This window comes from Cryptomeria japonica, chromosome 3, assembly GCF_030272615.1.
Source record: "Cryptomeria japonica chromosome 3, Sugi_1.0, whole genome shotgun sequence".
In the NCBI taxonomy this organism is placed as follows: Eukaryota; Viridiplantae; Streptophyta; class Pinopsida; order Cupressales; family Cupressaceae; genus Cryptomeria; species Cryptomeria japonica.
The window spans coordinates 109,952,975-109,971,345 of NC_081407.1; positions in this window are offsets into that span (position 1 = coordinate 109,952,975).

The following is an 18,371-nucleotide window of genomic DNA, read 5'->3' on the forward strand; positions in this document are numbered from 1 at the left end:
AAGCGATTTCAGCAGGGTGTTTGGCATACTGGGGTTGAAAGGAAAAAAAATCGACACTTCACAAAAAATCTCTCCTGAAAACCATGTCGCATTACTCTAGTTGATGTTGCATGATAACCTCACCCAGGGAGAAAAAGATAGCCTCAAAAGTGTAGGCAAGAGTCGGGGGGTAAAGAAAACATTTTTGGCCAAAGGAGTATGGTGATGGTTGTTGTCCATGGTGAAGAGTTTCCTCACAGGTGCCAGTCGCACGTCTGAGATAGCTATCGCACAGATAGTGTTGATGAATGGGCCGCATAATGGGGCGGTGTATGATTGGGCATCACTATTGGTGGATAGGATGGATGAGTTCATGATGCTATAGTACAAGAAATTTTACATGTCGCATCATGCCATTGGGTTATTCGTTGATGTCGTTCGCACACAAATCACCCCAGGCTCACAGCCATTGGAGCCACAAGGTCATGTTGCACCGGATCAACCGCCCATATTCTACTGGTTGCACCTGGACATCTTGGCACATGGCGCGGAGACATGACTCAACACAAAAAGGAAGAAGCCCGCCATGTTAGAAACAGAGTCTGATGCAGAGGAAGATGCTGATAGCGGTAGGGAGGAATCTGCAGACACCTCCCAGGTGAGCGGAGGGAGCTTTCAGTTGGCCAGAAGAGGGAGTGACCAGTTGCCTGAAGAAGAGGTAGTGGAATTGGTAGGTGCAGAAGGATCCATTTTAGCATCGCACTAGGTCCACTTTACACCAGCATGCGTATCGCAGACTTGTCAGTTGGCGTTGTCGCGGTCATTTAGGACGGTCAGTGTAGTCACCATGGTGCCAGTACCTAGCTTTGGGCAACCTCACGTGATGATATCTATGACACCAACCACAATAGGGATAGACTCTAGAGTGGTGACCGTTCAGGATGGGTCGGGTATCTTGGCGAGTGTAGGGGCTCCCATGGAGCAGGTTTTGCATGAAGTGTCAGATGTGCTAGGTTTAGGATGTGTCGGGTGCGCCAGGTTATATGCAAGAAGCAATGATGGAAGCAAGCACTCTCCATGATGACCTCAGTGCCTGGTTGAACCGTTACCAACTTGTACCTGTGGCACCGATGGGGGAGGTCGCTCTATCTCCCGGTAGGGCCATGCATTCCTTGGATATCATTGATCTCGAGGAGGGGAGTTCTCCGAGTAGTAGGGCGCTTCATAGGGTTGCGTCACCCCCTATGGATGTAGTAACCAGTCCTTACAGAGAGGAGGGGGTTCTCGTGGGAGTACAGCAGGGTACATGAGAGTTGGAGCAGTTCATTGCCGAGATGACTCTAGGAGCACAGCGGCTTGTGTCATCTGCCACACTCCAGGCGGTTGCCGCCATGGTTGAGCGGATGGAGAGGTTGTTGACCTTTGCCCGCACTAGATGCAGAGAGGAATTTGAGAGGTGTTTTTAGTGTGTCGGGTGGCCTGAGATGGAGAACCTGGCGATGTTGGATGCTTGGCGCCTCACTGAGGGGGTTGGCGAGACCCGGATGCAGTCGTTGTTGAGAGAGGTGGAGCAGGCCTTCCACGAAGGTTATCTTGAGCTTCGAAGGACACAACAGATGACAACCACAATTGAGGCCTTGCGCAAAGCAGTAGTGATGGCTTGGGAGGAGCTGGCTGCCCAGTTTCAAGAGCTGGAGGCTACTGTGGCACAGACTCAGACATCAATGGACACTTTAGTAGCAGAGAAGTTTGCCTTGTTGATATAGCTAGAAGAGGAAAGGGCATCCAGAGCATAGTTGGAGACACAATTGGTTAGTGCACTAGAGAGCATGGACAAGAAGGATAAGGAGGTGTTGGAGGCAGCCTATATGGTAAACACTACCATGGAGCGGCAGATGGTGGTGGAATGGGACCTAAAACGGAGGACGGAGCAAGTGTACGAACTCCATGGGCGATTGGTGTCCACCGCTACACCGCCACCGGTGCCTTCTTCCTCAGGGACGCCCTCTACACCCCCTTAGTTTTTGATTTTGGATTCTGTAGTCCCCATGTATTCTCCATTTTGTTGTAAGTCACTTGGAGATGACTTTTATTTTTGGGGGGGATGATGTTGGCGGCAATATTGTACACGAATAAAACTAGTTAATTAAGTTGTAATTGTCTTTGTTAGTTCAGCAACCAAGGGATGGTAGTTACGGTGCGACGGTTGGTACTCGCACCCCTTGGTACCTTTATATACCTCAGAGGTAACTTGTACAAGGGGGCACGATTATGAATGGAATAACATCTCCTATATTTTATCTGATATCTATGGCATTATTATTCTACATTACGTGTTTTATCTGTATGTTTTAAGCGATTCACCCAAGAGGGTAAACACACTTCACAACAATACAATTTAGTAGAGCAATTACAAAGAATACCCACTCAAATATCAATTTTGGAACTTCTCAAAGTTTCACCTATGCATAAGGAAATTTTAGAAAAAGCTTTAGTAGAAACAACAGTTTCAAAAGACTTGGATGTGGATCAGTTCCAAAACATGGTGGGACACCTTATAGCCCCTCATTGTTTATCATTTTCTGAAAATAATGATGTGTCCTTGCAACATCCTCACAATTCTCCCTTACATGTTGAAGTCACCATTAATAAGACTCGTGTCAAACGCGTACTCATAGATGGTGGAGCAGGCTTAAACATTTGTGCATTAAGTTTAATAAAAGCTTTGGGATATTCAGAAAATGCAGTAGATCCAAAGAAGAAAATAACCATTAAGGCTTATGATGAAGCAAAGCGTTCTTCTAAAGGAACTATGGTGTTACCAATCAAAATAGAACCTGTGGAAAGGAATACATTATGTCAGGTTTTAGATTTGAACCTCTCTTATAAGATTCTTTTGGGAAGGTCGTGGATTCACAACATGCAAGTAGTTCCTTCTACATATCATCAATGTGTAAAATTTACTCATGAAGGACAAGAGATCACTATAATTGCAGACTCTAGCCAATATTGCAATAATATGAAGCCAACATAAGATACAAGAGTTCCACATAATAGAGAATCAGTATATCCTACCAAATAAATTCAAGAAAAGTTATGGGAAACCTTCAAGAAAAATCTCAAATTAAATGATGAAGGAATGAGAAAATATTCTTTGCATAATTTTCCACTTTCACTTAAATTATATGGAAAGCCTACAAATATCCAATCGCAGACCTCAGAGAAATCAAAAGAAATGTTTAACGAAGCATTTGGTAGAGCTGGAACACTTGAAGAAGAAACTGAAGACAAGGACATTCTTAGTTGGTTGTACAAAGATGGAAATGAAACTATAGCAACAGCTGTAGAAGTCAATATTCCCATAGAACAATATGGAAATGGTTATAAGATCATACAAAAAATGGGATATGAAGGAAAAGGACCAATTGGTAAGCGACATCAAGGTATTTCAGAACCTATTTGTCCTTAATCGCAATCTAAAGAAGATAAATAAGGAATTGGATATATAAAATCAAATCAAAAGAACCATAATTATCAACAGCCAAAGTGGAGAAAGAAATGAGTCTCTGAAGAAGAAAAATGGCACAAAAAGCTACATCAAGTAGTAGAAATAGTAGCCAATAAGCAGAAACAAGAAGAACATGAGAAACAAGAAGAGGAGATTGCAATTAAAAGAAAAGAAGAATCTTGTCAACAAGTTCAAGGAATACGAGCAAATGCAAAATTTGAACAAGATATTCCAGGAGCAATGAAAATAGAGATGGAAGAAATCAGGGAACTTTTTGCGCCATACAACATTCATTTGTGGTATAGTGGGGTAGTCCTAGACAATGGTTCAGAGACAGATTCAAATAAATATGAATGGGGCCCAGATGTCTCATCTAGTATATCAAGTGAATAAAAAAATGAAGAGCAAGCAGCTATCACAAAGGAAGACTTTTCTATTACAAAACAAAAGATGGAGTTAGAAAGAAGACAAGAAGAACTCAGAATCGAGAGAAAAGAGTCATATATAAGACAACAAAAGAAAGGGAATGAAAAAGACCAAGAAGTAACTCCACAAGAAGCACAAACAAATATGGATCAAGCATCTCGAAATATCAGATTTCTATCAAATAAGGAGCGATATGTACCAAGGTATGGCAGAACCATAGAAGAAATAAGAGATAGTCAAGTAGGATTGACTATTAGTCCAGGATAAGCTGAGTTTGAAAGAAGACAAAAGCTAGCAAAATAATTCTCTATATCATGTACACAAGTATGTCAACTTCAAAATGCAAATGAATTTATTGAAAGTAATCAAGAAGGAACTTGCAGTACTAAAGACGTGTGTGTTGATATAATCCATTCGTTTAAGGGACAAATGTCAGATGAAGAACCATTTGAGTGTGAACTACAAAATACTAATATTGATTTTGTTAGAACTAATTGGAGAACACTTGGGAGAGACTATCTTCAAGATCATTCTATCTATGACATTACCTACTCTACGCCAAATTATGACCATTATGTCATAAACCTTGAAGCACCTAACAATGACGATGATTATGACTTACCCCTTCTTCATCCAGAACTAATTGATTGGGATAATCTATAAAACCCTAAATTAGATGTCTTTTCCAATGATCATGACTTAGTTGTACGTCTTAATGATGTCGAACCCATAGCACCTAAGATATCTTCCATTGTGGAATCAAGTAACATTTCTTGCAGTCATGAGAATGCCAAACTTTCCAGACGCAAAATTGAAATAAAACAAGGAAAGAGACCTACTATTGAAAACCATTTCATGGCAACACTAGATCAATCGAGAGGAAAAATAAAGGACGTATCTGACGATGAAAACCTCTTTGAGGCGTCAGAAGATGGAAAGTTTGACATCCTCCCTGCATATTCTCAGGAGAGGTCTGCTATTCTAATAGAACCAACAGAAGCAATAAACATTGGCACACCAAAGGATCCCAAGATACTTCATTTTGCTGCCTCATTATTAGATAAAGAGAGGAAAGAATACATAGAATTCTTCAGACAAAGACAAATAAATTTTTCTTGGTCCTATGTAGACATGTCAGGACTTAATCTAGATCTTATAATGCATCATCTCAATGTGGATTTAAAAGCAAAACCAGTTAAGAAAAAGCTAAGGAAGATGCATTCACACATCGCTCTTCTTGTAAAAGTTAAGCTAAAGAAACTATTAGATGTGGGTTTCATAAGACATGTTGCCTATGTAAATGGATTTCAAGCATTGTGCCAGTGTCAAAGCCAGATAAAAGCATAAGAGTCTGCACCGATTTCAAAGATTCGAACAAAGCATGTCCCAAAATTTTCCACTACCCAACATTGATATAATTGTGGGCTTATCAACAGGGCATGAGATGTTTTCATTAATGGATGGCTTCTTAGGATACAATCAAATAAGAATCGCCCCTGAAGATCAAGAAAAGAAAGCATTCACCTGTGCATGGGGTACTTATTGTTGGAATGTTATGCCATTTGGGCTTAATAATGCAGGAGCAACTTATCAAAGAGCTATGACCACAATTTTCCATGATATGATGCATACATTTATGGAAGATTATGTAGATGATATACTTGTAAAATCTCATACAAGACAAGAACATTTGAACATCTTAAGCAAGATCTTTGATAGGCTGGAAAGATATCAATTGAGATTAAATCCAAAGAAATGTGCATTTGGAGTCTCTGGAAAACTTCTTGGGTACATTATATCAGCTCGTGGAATTGAAGTAGATCCTAAAAAGGTAAAAGCCATCATGGAAATGGAGTCACCTAGGAACATAAGTCAATTGCGATCTTTACAAGGAAGATTGCAATCAATCAGAAGATTTGTCTCTCAATTAGCAAATAGATGTCATCCATTCACTCATCTTTTACATAAGAACGTTCCATTCAAATGGGATCAGAAATGTGAAGAGGCTTTTATGCAAATCAAAGAATATCTCATGAATCCTCCAGTACTGGTATCACAAATCAAAGGGAAACCATTGCTACTCTATATCTCGGTGAAAAACGTGTCATTACGCATTCTCCTAGCACAACATGATGAAGAAGGAAAAGAAAGAGCAGTATATTACATCAGTAGAACACTTGTCGGCTATGAACTGAATCATACATCAATAGAGAAGACATGTCTAGCAGTTGTATTTGCAACTAAGAAGCTGCGACATTATATGTTGACTCAGTCTGTGAAACTAATAGCAAAGATAGATCCACTAAAGTATTTGCTAAACAAGTCAACTTTGATAGGCAGACTAGCCAAATGGGTTATGATACTGAGTGAATTCGATATAGAGTATGTTGATCGAAAAGCTATCAAAGGACAGGTTATTGTTAATCAATTAGTTGAAGCACCTTTACAAAGTGACATACCATTGCACATTGAATTTCCTGATGCAAGCATTCTGATAGTAAGTACAAAATTTTGGGAATTGTACTTTGATGGTTCTTATACACAATATGGATCAAGCGCAAGAATTTTGTTCATCACACCTTAGAGACACATAATTCCAAAATCATATAGACTGCGGTTTCCATGCACAAACAATACTGTAGAATATGAAGCATTGACTATTGGGCTCAAAATGGCTATTGAATGAAATATTAAGGAATTACATGTCTATGGTGATTCACAACTTATCATCAACCAAATAAATGATGATTATCAAACTAAAGGATGACAAGCTAATGCCCTACAAATAGCTGGTAGAAGAGTTTAAAGAACACTTTGAAGAAGTATCATTCACTCAAATCCCAAGAAATGAGAACAAATCAACAAATGCAATGGTTACAATAGCATCTCTCTTGCAGAATCAGGAGAATCAACAACATTACGAATTCCTCATGGAAGATATCTTAACCCATACCATTCAATCCTAGCATACCTACATGATTTGCCATATATCGGGAACCAGCCAATCCTTATATGGCCAGACCTATCAGTACTTAAAAGAGAATATCTTTCCACCAGACCTATCCCGCAATCAAAGAAGAAATTTTATCTGTCAATCATCTCGCTATACTATTATTGTCGATACCTTATATAGGCGAGGTCTAGATAGTACTTTATTGAGATATCTTGAGCAAGAGGAATCTGAGAAAGTTGTTAACGAAGTTCACGTGGGTATTTGTGGCACACACTCAAGTGGATTAACACTGGCAAAGAAACTTCTTCGTATGGGTTACTATTGGCCTACTATGGAGAGAGATTCATTCACATATGCCAAGAAATGCAAACAATGTCAGATCCATGGGAATCTCATTCACGCATCAGCACAAGAATTGTATCCTATGGCCGGATCATGGCCATTTTCTCAATGGGGCCTTGATTTGGTAGGAAAGATAAATACTTCATCCTCAAATGGACATAAGTTCATTCTAACTGCTACTGAATATTTCACTAAATGGATTGAAGCAGTACCTTTGACAAAAGTGATAGGAAAACAAATATCATCATTCATCTTAAATTATATAATTTGTCACTATGGAGTTCCTATGTCTATTATCACTGATAATGGAAGACCATTTAAGAATCAAGATGTGAAGGAGCTATGTGAGAAATTTCATAGCCAACTTAGGTTTTCTACTCCATATTATCCACAAGGAAATGGTCAAGTTGAGGCATCAAACAAGACTATCTTGAAAATCTTGAAGAAAACAGTCAATGAAGCTGGAAAAGACTGGCACATTCAGCTAAATCTTGCTCTTTGGGCATACCAAACCAACATCTGCACACCAACGGGGGAAACTCCATATTGCTTAGTCTATGGATCAGAAGCCATATTACCCATAGAAGTAGAGATGCCTTCTCTACGAGTTTCCTTGAAAGGTCTTATATCAGAGGAAGAAGAACGAGTCTCTAGACTTCAAGAACTTGAGCTGATCTAGGAACGTCGCCAAAATGCAATAGATCATTTGAAATTATATCAATAGAGAATGGCAAGAAGTTATAATCATAGAGTCAAGCCACACAATTTTCAGATTGGAGATATAATTCTAAGGGAGAATCCAAGAAATCAACAAGACCGAGAAAAGAAGGGTAAATTTGAACCAAATTGGTTAGGTCCTTTTGTCATAGTAGCAACATATGACTCAGGAGCATACAAGTTATCTACCCCTGAAGGTGATTGGTTTGATGAACCTATCAATTCTATTCATCTCAAGAAATTCTATGGTTGAGATTTAAAGTCCTGAAAAATCATCAATAAAAAGCATATAAAGTCATAAAAAAATAAAAATAAAAAATAAAAAACTAAAAATGCAATAAATATAGATGGTGAAAACCTAGTAAACAGGCGCTATCTAAAAAGTGAGTTCTTCCATCTATGAGATCACTTTGCATACTTATCCACTTCATCCTATCGCATCTATCGCTTCCATCTATTTGAGCTCATTTATTTCATCTTTCACATCCATTGCTTTAAACCATTTCACAGGAAATATGTAGATTACATACTTTCCATAGTCAGTGTCTTAGATTTTCTTAGAATCAATCAATCCGCATTAATTCCCGCCATGGTTTGGATCTTGATCAATTCATACATCCATAATAAAGTTTTGTTTCTGCTGTGGGCAAAATCCTAATTCCTTTTGCTAAGGTGATCTTTTGAATCTTTGAAAATCCAAAACATTCAAAAAACCTAGAAAAATAAAAAACACCTAGGGTTTTGAAACAAATAACAAGCAACAAAGCAATGAAGATCAAGGTGTCTTATAACAACTGAATCGTGAAACTCAGAAAATGAAGAATCAACCAACAAGTAATAAAGGATTATCAAAGATCATTCATCAAGATGATTATATCAGTTAATGACCATGAGAAAATGTGAATGACCTACAAGATTCAATGTTTATTTCTTGATTTTATTGCTAATCATGTACTCTGTGCGACTCAAGGATGTCCATGATTAGAGAAGCTATGATGGGGCATGACTATTTTCTTTTATTGTTGTTTATGGTTTATCTCTTATTAAGGTATGTACTTGTCTAAGGATATGATCGACAAAAGATCAAGGAGGGCGTTCTGAGTCATGCATGAAAGGGGATAATCCTTGTCTGTTCTATAAGAAATACTCAGGTCAGCTTGATTCATTATATTAAGTTGCTTGTATTAACTTGCTATATCAAAATCCATGTAAGAAATACTCAGATCATCTTGAATCATTATGTCAAGTTGCTTGTATTTTCTTACAATATTTTAAAAAGCTAAAGGATGAAATCAAGCACTATTACAAGACAAGCATATGAAGAATGGCAGTATCATTTTTTAGTTAGATCATTTTTAGATTACCTCATTATTCATAAGCATTCAATATCAGTTGCATTATAAGCATCTCATTTCATTCACAGATCAACGGTCACAAATAAAGATTGAGCATACTTGGACAAATAAAAACAATTTGTATTTGATCATTGTAGGTGCATTCATTTTAATCATCATCCATTTCATTTAGTTGCATTTTAATCATTGCATTAGTTTGCATTCAATTAAGTGCATTTCATTAATCATATAGTGTATCATCATTATTATTTGCATTATCATCAAAGATCATTTAGTTGCATATTTGCGCTTAGGTTCATAATCATTATAAGCATTACATATAAAAATCAAAAGCATATCATGTAGATCATTTGCATTTAAACCATCCTACACATTAAAAAAGAAATCAAATCACTCATTCATTTACATTCCCATATAGATCATTACATTTGCTTCATTTCATCAACATATCATTTAAGTTAGTAATCATTTTCATTTGCATCCAAGGTCATCAAAATCAAAAATCAAAAATCAAAAGCATTCATCATTGCATCATCATATAAAGCATCATCATAATGAAGAGAAAATATCGTCACATCATCCACATAATCAATGCATATAGATCATCATCATAAAATAGAGTAACATGCATAATAAAAGATCATTGTATAGAGTCCGTGTCTGCATATAGATCATCATAAAACAATAAAAGTCCAAGTATACAATGATATCGGATCAAAAGTACATGTGCCTCATCAATACAAAGTCAAGTCAAGGTTGTCCTGTACCATTACCACCTGACTCTGTCCGTATTTGTGGCTGTGGGTGAGAAGATCCTCCAAATGCATGTCTCACATGATCACTACTCCTCTGAGGAGGTCCCATAACTCCACCGCTGCTAGTATCCATCCTCACAGTGGTATGATAGCTATCTTCTCTCTAGCTCTCTACGACTAAATCCTCATATAATTGTCGCCAATGGGAAGTCTCCTTCCCGACCTAAACTAGTGCTTTAACACTATCAGCTGAGAGAGTGCCTGATCCAACCTATTGAATGTGATCAAGGAGGCCTTGAGTATCTTGCTATCTCTTAACATCTCTATCTCTCTCTATCATGAATGTTTGTACCTGTGCTCTAAGCTGATCTATCTGTGCTCTGAGACTATCCACGGTCTCCTACTCTGGAACATCTTGCTGAGGCACATGACCCCCGATCCCCTCATCTCCACCTCCCTGTCCACCTGTTGGAATCTCAGTCCGAGTAGCTCTCAGAAACCATCGTCTAATGAGTGGAACATCATCCTCTGGATCCTCATCCTCTCCACCATGAGCTGCAATAACCCTAGGGTCTGGCTGAATTTGACCAAAATCAATGCCTCTCCTACAACCCTCATCCCGTCCAATCATCCTGCCTCCTCCTATAGAGGGCAACCCTCTCGATGATCTCATCCCTGCCCTGCCAGTATCCCTTCCAATCGGTCTAGCCTCTCTCCCACCCCTAGGAAGTGGTCTCCCAATCCTGCCAACTGGTCCAAACAGTCCTCCATAGACTCTCAATTGACCTCCTCTCCGTCTGGGTCTCCTACCGCCACCACCTCCATCTCCTCCCCCATCTCCATCACCTTCGGCCTCCTGAACAACTCTAAGCTCTCATCTCCATCTTTGTCTCCTGATAATAAGATCATCTAAATCGTCATCCTCATCTCCTGAGCTGGGAGGAGGGTTTTTTGGATTGGTAATACAAGGAAATGGGTGTGCAAGTATGTACAGAGCATAATCTACAGTAACCCCGAGATCTAGAATGTGCAATCTCATATCATAAGCCACCCTAGGAGTAGCCAGAAACTCTGCACGTGCTATCTCAAATGACAAAGAAGGTCCCTAATCTCGTGTATCTCTGTATCATCGTGCATATATCGTGACACCAGTAGGAATAGGCTGAATGATACCAAACTGTCTTAGAATGTGACTAATCAACTGTCTCTCAACAATGTATGGAGTCTGACCAATGAGATATCTACTCTACATAATAAATGGTCATGTCTGTGCATCATCCATCCAGGGCTCACAATCGATGTAAGGTCTCCAAATAACACTATCTAGGGAATCAAGAACCCAACACCAATACTCCATCTTACTCAACTTATGCTGAGTAAGGATACCTGCATACAGATAAACATATGGCTACCTCTCACCATGAACTCTATGATGAATAGGTCGTGTAATAGTAATGTGCTCCCAACACCAGATCTGCAAAAGTATGCATCTTGTCGACAGACTAGCACTCTCATCGAAAACAACCAGATGAAGATCATGATACAAATGAGCGAGCATACAAACACCCCACGCATATTGAGTCTGATGTTGCATCATTCTCTGAAGAATCTCACCCCACCCAACAACAAAACCTCGAGATCTCCTGTATGGACAAATGAATCCCCCAATCAAACCTGCAAGGATCACAGGGAGAGTCTCATAATACATTATCATATCCTCCCATCGGATCTCTCCTCTCGAAATTATCTCATCACCAAATATGGCTCTGCACGGCTTTGTCCCTCCACGATCCTGGAAATCATACTGCACTAACTCACCGGTCACTAGGATGTGGAGAATCCTATATACATCCTCAAGCATCACACTAATCTCACCAATGGGCAGGTGGAAAGTGTTATGCTCGCTATGCCATCTCTCGGCTAACAATGTCAACAATCCCCTATAATGGGTAATATGAGGCATGTATAACAAGTGGCGCAATCTGTAGGCATCTATATGTCTCACCTTTGCCTATGTGAGCTCTGGCACTAAGTTTTGCATCGACGGGAATTTCTCCCGACACTGGAGAACATCAAGTTTCTCGTGTTCACCAAGAGAATTTGATCAATCATCATTAATTTATCTATCAAATCAAAGAGATCGCTAATCTATCACATCAACAATTGGCAAATCTGCTCAAATGAAGCAAATCAGGCTATCAAATCAATCTAAACCTATCAATCATGGTTTTCTCTCAATCATTGAGTTTAATCAAACTCTGTTATGCTCTTCATCAGAAACTAAATCAATTTCTTAGAGCTAATCTATCTAATCAAATCAAATCAATCAATCGTTTATCCTATCAATCAACATTATCAAATCAATCGATCAAGTACCTATCAATCACAATTGCGCATCAAAATGCCTAAATCTAATCATTAAAGTAAATTTTAACATGAACAGCATCAAACAAATTTATTTGAAACGTAAGCACTAATACTTTTAACAAAAGCACCATTCTATTAAACACAGACGCTAATCGAACATATGCGTGAACCTTTTTTGCACAAGCGCTAAACCTTGGAACAAAAGCGTGAAACAATCAAAAGCGCTCCCCTACACATCAAATGCGCAAACGCTAAGAGTAAAAGCGCTGACAAAACAAAAGCGCTAACATTCATCACAAATGCGCTAACATAATGAGAATATGCACTAAAAATATCAGATGCACTAACTTTACATGCAAAAGCGCTAACAAATAAAACAAAAACGCTAACCAACATTGCTGAAAATCGAAAAAAATTAAAATAGCCAAAAACATGCCAAACAAACATGAAAAATTGTAAGACAAGTTGCAAAAAGGCTCGAGATAAGGTACATACCAGATACCCATACTCAGGAGGTTGTTGATATCGTCAAACGTGCTCAAATCGATGGTTCTCCAACAAGATCACCATTTTGCCACCTCACCAAGATAATCTCTTCACAAGCTGCCAATGATGCAAATGAAATTAAAATTAACTTTGGTTAATTTTATATTTACTAATTGGAAGGGTAATTAATGTTTTTCAATGGGGCAATTATATTTATTTTTCATAAATAAATTTAATCGAAGGACCTTTTCAATTATCGTGAGATCGATCGCTTATCCAAAAAAAAAATTAAAAAACAATTTCACGATCAATCTCCCGAGGGGGCACACAATCAGGATTTTCAATCTTCATCAGACACACTATCAAGACTTGATTTAATCTTTGAAACAATGTTGTCTTGACATCATTTCAAAGAGGGGCAAAATGTATACACATAAAAATGGCTATGAGCGATTAAATAAATATTTTAGATTTATTTAATGTTTATTCTTCTATTAAATAGTTAATTTGAAAAGATTAATTTATTTAATTCATTTCGTGTCTTTCTATTAATTAATTTTATTGAAATATTTTACTAATTAATTCATCTATCCTATTCCTCTAATTAATTAAATATCTAATATTTAATTATTCTTCTAATCAAGTTAATTAAATATCTAATAAATAATTATTCTTCTAATCAAGTTAATTAAATTCTAATATTTAATTATTTCCTCCAATCATTTGAATATCTAATATCTAATGGTTATTCTTCTATCCTATAGTCTCAAATATTAAATAATTCTTAATTATTTAATCTCTTTTCCAATTCATCCTTCCATCTCCACTTCATCTTTCCTTTGCCAACTCACCAATCATATGGCTAAAGATATTAATATTTCTTAAATATTAATTCATCATTTATCTCCAATCTCCAAATTTAATAAAATATTGTGTACGTACACATATTTCCTAACCTTCTTCTATATTCCCTTCAACATCCCTACATCTTAGGAAGGACTTGAGTCCACTTGTCCTCTCATGCCTAAATCTTCTCCAACCATCCCTAGATTCCCTCAATCAACAACCCAGTCAAGGTGAGATGAGTGACACTTGTCTTCTCTTTCCCCCTTTCTCTCAACCTTCACCTTTGTTCACAACCATAAAAATCTATAGATCTGATCATGACCGTTGATCCTGACCACATCATCTTATCCTCTCAAAGTCTATAAAATCAGGAGTTTGAATTGAGAAAGAATTAGTCTTCAAGTGAGTTTTCAAGTTCATCATTTGTGAAAACTTATGCATTCATGAGTTTTAATCTTGAAGCAATTTAGCATAATCCTTTAGCATTGCATATCATAGTATCAGTTATTAGTCCATTCTTCATATGCCATCTTGGAAGCTATTAGTGCATGTTTGAGAGCACACCATCTGCAACCAGGAACAGTGGAGTTAGGACACAATGAGACTTAAATCATGAAGGTAAAAGTAATGTTTTTATTTTAATATTTATTTCATGTAGTTTCATTGGTTGAGTTTGGATTTCCTGTAGCATTTCTTTTGTCTTTTGTGAAACTAATATGTTGCAGGTAGTATTCTAATGATGAAATTCAAGTTGACACAATGCCACTATTGAGCCTAGATTTGCTAAGGAAGCATTTGGTAATGATCATTGGGTTAAAGCTATGGAGGAGGATCTTGAACAAATTGAGAAGAACAACACATGGACCCTAGTACCCCGACCGGTAAATAAAAATGTTATAGGTACTAAGTGGGTTTTCAGGAACAAGTTGAATGAAGATGTTGTTGTAGTTCATAACAAAGCTAGATTAGTTTGCAAAGGTTATGCACAAGAAGAAGGAGAAGATTATGGAGAGACTTTTGCACCAGTGGCAAGACTAGAAGGTGTCAGAGCCTTGTTGGCTTTTGCAGCTCATAAATGATTCAAAGTATATCAAATGGATGTTAAATCTATATTTTTGAATGGAATACTGGAAGAAGAAGTATACATTGAGCAACCAAATGGTTATGCTTTGACTGATAAGAAGGACATGATATGTAAGTTGCTTAAAGCGCTATATGGATTAAAGCAAGCACCGAGAGCATGGTATGAAAGGCTTCACTAACACCTGATGAAGATAGGTTTTCAAAGAACCAGTGAAGATAGTAACATATTTTCAAATCTGAAGGAGATAAGATACTGGTTAGTGAAGTGTTTGTAGATGATATCATATTTGGATGAAATGATGACATGAGCAATGAATTTACAAATGAAATGAAAAGTGATTTTGAAATGTCTCTAGTTGGAGAGATAAAAAAATTCATAGGTTTACAAAGACAACAAATAAATAGTGGTATTTTCATCACACAGTCTAAGTATGTGAAGGAGGTATTAAAGACATTTGGTATGAGTGACTGTAAACCAGTTGGGACACCAATGGTTACAGGTTGTAAATTGTCTAAGGAAGATAAGTCCACATCTATTGATGATGAGGAGTACATGTCAATGATTGGTAAATTGCACTATGTTGTTCACAGTAGACCAGATATAGCTCATGCAGTTGGTTTAGTTGCTAGATTCCAGAAGAATCCGACGGAAACACATTTGATAGCAACCAAGAGGATTTTCAGATATTTGAAAGGTACCGTTGACTATGGATTATGGTATCCATATGAAGGAAACTTTGACTTGAAGGTGTACACATATGCAGACTGGGGAGGTAATATTGATGATTGGAAAAGCACAATCGGTGGAGCATTATTTCTTGGAGGAAGACATTTCATGGAGTAGCAAAAAGCAGAGTTGTATTTCATAGTCTACTATTGAAGCTGAGTATGTTGCTGCTTATATGAATTGTACCCAGGCTATCTGGATGAGACACATTTTGGAAGGTTTTAAGATGAAGTTTATAAAGCCTGTAAAGATATTATGTGACAATACCAGTGCCATAAATATTTCAAAGAACCCTATCTTGCATGCACGAACCAAGCACATTGAATTGAAGTATCATTTCTTGAGGAAAAAAGTGCAGAGTAAAGATGTGATCTTAGAGAATGTTTCTACCAAGGAGCAACTTGTAGATATCTTTACTAAACCTCTGCCTAAGACTACTTTTGAGTATCTTAAAAGTCAGCTAGGGGTTGTACCCCTTCATGAGGTAAATTAAGCATGATGTAGATTACATCAGTCCTGGAGCTACTTGCAGAATTTGTCAGCGGGATTGATGTAGGAGTGGAGTTATTCCACAAGAGGAGCATCGAGTTGCATGTTGTTGATGTTGAACAGTGAAGTTTTGTTTTGCATGTTTTACTTTCAATTTGGCATTGTTGTGAAAGGGGCAGAAGACCTATGTGATTATGAGGAGAAGAACCAGAGACAAGATGAAGACAATGGAGTGCATGGTGAAATGTAAACTAGGATTCCTATTCACTTCCTATTCACAGTCACAAAATCAATGGTATTGATATTTGTATTGCCATCAATGCCAAAGGGGAATATTGTTGGCATTTGCATGAAGATTGCATTGATGATATGTTATGTTGTCAATGATGTCAATTAACCGGTAATGTTATTGATGAAATGATGTCTTATAACCGGTAGGAAGAGCTAAGTGAAAGGAAACTGTAACCGATAGGTAAGTTTGTGGAGTGAACTGGTATTGCTAAGTTTTGGAGAGTTGAACCGGTAAACCCTACCTGTTGTTTTGATAAACCCTAACTGATTAAGTTTTGTGAATTTGTTATATTGGTTTATGATCTGGTAATGAGCGGAAATGGTTATGACATGTATGCATAATGTATGAAGAAAGTTTGGAAGAGTTTTTGGTGCATTCAGTTAATGATTTTTGTCTAGGGAATGAGCAAATATATTGCATGCAATGCAAATCGCGTGATGAGTTACTAAGTTCGATGAAGCAATGATCAAGGAGCAGTTGAGACTTTCTTGAATGATGTGTAGAGATTGTTATATAATCCAACAGTCATACCTGGACCAACTTGTTTGTAATCTATATGAGAATTAAGTTTTTGTTGTGTTATCGACCTAATTGATTTGTATACAAGGTTGATGAGTTGTTTTAGTTTATGTGTTGGCAAAGTTGAAGTGAGTGTGTGATTGTTAAACCGTACGATGTATCTGCAGTTTGAGTAAAGGCAAATTGGAGAATGAAAAGGATCTGAACAAGCAAGTGAAGTGCTATTCAAACAGATTAACAATCTCCTGTTGTTTTCTAACAATTACAGTAGTTAAATCCCCTAACCGGGTAAGCTCTAACAAGCTTGGTGTTATTCAAATCCTCTAACAAGGTGACCCATTAGTTTGGATTCTAAATCTTGTACAAAGGTTACTCCTCATAGGGTATTGCTTCTAACAAGGCATTATAGACAATCCCTTAACCGAGTGGTCCCTAACATGATCCGTTCTTAACAAGACTTTTGTAAAAGCTTTAACAGGCTTGGCTCCTAACAGGGCGAACTTCAGAAGAGTTCAGATAGTTATCTTGTGAGTCCCATCTCACCGTGGTTTTTCCCATTTGGGTTTCCACGTCAAAAATATTGTGTCAAGTGGTGAATGTTTTTGTGGTTATGTTTCTATGATTGAATTGCTTAACTAATTATTCCACTTTGACAAGTCATGGTAACCGGTAGCAACAATATGGAATGAAGTTTTACTTATGTCAGTAAAAGTATTTGGAAGTTTGTGAGTTACAAGTTGTTTACCGTTATCTGTTGTAAACAGTCAACCGGTTTATCTTGATAGTTTTATTCTGACAAAGATATTGCATTGATAGTTCTAAGTTTACTTGAGAGGTTATTTCTGAGATTTGTGAAGTTAATATCAGTTTTTTCTATCTTTTGATTCACCCCCCCCCCCCCCTCTCAGTAGTTGATCGGATCCTTGTTCTTTCATCATACCATCACAATTTCCAAGCTCTCTTCATCAAGTGGGCCCCATCACTCAAAGGTGGTCTTTTTGCATTTCATAGTGGGTTTCTTATGAATCTCAAACTCTATGGGTCTTCCATATGACTTAGAGGGTGGGAATTGACCCACATAGAGTGCATTTTGAAGTGTAAAATGTTTGTTTTCACTGGTTTTTTCTTTGGCAATTAACCATAGACATCGTTCTCCCTTCCACCTCAGAGATGGATACAACTTCATTCTTGGGCAATTCACATCCACTATGGAGTGGTAAAGCAAGGAGAACACATAGCCATTAGAATTCCTTTTCAATGTTAAATTGTGTTACAAACTGCACAACCATTGGAAGGTCTTTTTAGTGTTCAATTGTGTTGTATAGCTCACCCATTCAATTTGAATGGTGAAATGCAACATAATTCAACAGTAAAAGGATATCAAATAATTGCATGTCCTCGTTGTGTATACCACATACCAAGGTGGGTTGTGATGTTGTATTTGAAATAAATGTTATTGGTAGTGTTGTCCACATGACTATATGTTTAGGACCCCACACGTGTATTGGCTAACTCCCCTAGGCATTA